Below are 2,500 nucleotides of genomic sequence, written 5' to 3' on the forward strand. Positions count from 1 at the left end.
TAGACTACGCTACCAAGGTAGGGTAAAACTCTATGTGACTTCAACGTCCTCACTGCAGGCATGGATCGACTGAATGGATTCCCCTAACAGGCCCCCAAAGTCCTGAATCTTGGTCTTGGTCCAGGAGATCTCTTGGCCTAAGGGCTTTGCCTCATTGCTAAATGCATCAATACCCGCCACCAGTGACACCATGGATAGCAACATCATCGGTAAAGTCAAAGTCTGAGACCTTCATATTGCCCAGTGTTGCTCCACACTGACTTTGGCTAGTAGTTCTGCCCATTATCCTGTCTATATAGATCTTGAAAAGTGTTGGTGCAAGGAACTGCTTTGCCTCACCCTTGAATTAACAGAGAAGTTTGACAGGCCCCCACCACACTTTACAGTACTTTCAGTACCGGTATATAGGTTTCCTATTAAGCCAATCTCTGTCTGAATTCCCCTGAGTCTCAGGATCTCAAATCGCGATTCACGATGCACCGAGTCAAACGCCTTCTTGAGGTCGATGTAGGTTGCAAGCAACCCACGACCAAACTCACGACAGCATTCCACAATTACTCGAAGCACTTGAATTTGGTCTATTGTGGACTTACCAGGAGTGAACCCAGACTGCTCCAGTCTCTGATGCCTTAGTAGGTGGTCGCAGATCCATTTCAGAAGTGGGCAAAAACTTTGCTTGGTATGCTCAGCAGTGTAATGCCATGGTAGTTGCTACAGTCCCAGCATTCCCCTTTCCCTTTCCAGAGAGGGATGACTGCACCCCTCAACAGGTCAGGGGGAATGGTACCAGACTGCCAGATGGCAGTCAAGACTGTATGCAAAGGTTGTTTACCAAGAAATGGCCTTCATCCTCCTCAGCAAGATTCCTGATGAACTGTTCCTTGTCCCTTCACAGCAGTGTCCAAGTCCTACGCACCAAAGAGTGATGCAAGACCTGATAGCCATTTATCTGAGCCATGCGACACGCTTCAGTGGCCTCCAATGTCTCCAGGGAGATGGAATTCTGCCTTGCCCTGGGCTGCTTTGAGTGTTTCACCCTTGAAGAACTCCCATAGAGCAACTGTGTCTGTTAGGTTATCAAGTTCTGTGAAATGATCAGAGACTGCCTTGGTGAACCCATGGGCACACTCCTCCTCCCTCAGTTTGTCCAGGTGAAACACATTAGAGTGGCCACTGGAGGGACAGGGAGTTTTGAAGTGGACCCATAGGGTAGCCACTACCAGCCTATGGTCAGTGCCACAAAACTCAGCACTCCTGTAAACTCTACAGCTCTGGAGAATACTCCATCGTGTGCTAACAAGAATGTGGTCAATCTCTTGGCCACTGTACCGGTATCATTATACCATGTCCAGCGATGCAGGTTGGAGCGCTGGTACCAGGCGCCAGAGATCCTCATTCTCTGGGACCTAGCAAAGTCCCAGAGAAATAGGCTGTTCCCGCTGCTGAGAGCAGCTCCTGAGCCATGGGGGCCAACAGACATCTCATAGCCAGCTCGATCACAGCCGGATACCGAATTCAAGTCGCCCAGAATAATGCAAACATTTTGCCAGGGGCAATTGTCTGCCACGAATGAGAGTTTGATGTAGAAAGCCTCTTTCACATCGAGTTTGCAAACATCAGTAGGAGCGATACAGTAATAAGAGATATGAAGCCAAAGGCATGCTTCAGTCTCAATGCCATAATACACTCATCAACCGGTGTCACTCAACTACCGAGGGCTGAAGTCGTCTGGAGATGGCTGAGGCTACTCTCTGGAGGTGATGACCATTGCTGTGGCCTGATCAGTAGTAGGTGTACCCACCCATACTGATCGTGCCACTGCCAGGTCTTCTCACCTCTGAGAGGGCAGCCATCTCAACTCCCAATCGCTTCAATTACCTCGATAACAGAGGTAACATCCACAAGGACTGGATGTTCCAAGCGCCTACATGGATTGCTCACCTCAGGTTAAGCCTCGGGCAGTCACTCCGGGTGCACGCCTCTTCTGCCACTCCCGCCGACGCTGCCCCAAATAAAAGGTGTTGCCAGGCTGTGGGGCCCCACATCCACCTGTGGGGTTCCCTAGGGCTTTGCGCCACAAGCATCATGGTGGGTTGGCACCTGCTAGGGAGCAAGCGGGACAAGTAACTCTTGTTCCCATCTTGCTCCCTGACATTTGCCCTCCCAATGGAACCCACAGCCCGCCTTGCTTGCTGGGTGGGAGGAACAGCACCCCTCCCCCCAGCATATCCATTCATTTTAGTAGTTGCCATTGAGCTATCTGGGGGGAGGAGGGCTGGCAAGGCCTACCTCCCCTTGAGCTGCCCAATTACCCCAGGGTGGCTAAAGGGCAGGAGTTGGTACATAGCCAGGGCGTGTCCACACGCCGATGGGCCATGGGTCCATACCTCTGGGGCCTACTGCTGCTCCGAGATCCCCCACAGTTTAGCCTGGGACCGCAAGGTTCCCAGTATCCATGGGTGGCCACGAGGAGGCACTGCAGAGGTCTCGATAACGGAGA

The sequence above is a fragment of the Penaeus monodon genome, chromosome 2 (assembly GCF_015228065.2).
Source record: "Penaeus monodon isolate SGIC_2016 chromosome 2, NSTDA_Pmon_1, whole genome shotgun sequence".
In the NCBI taxonomy this organism is placed as follows: Eukaryota; Metazoa; Arthropoda; class Malacostraca; order Decapoda; family Penaeidae; genus Penaeus; species Penaeus monodon.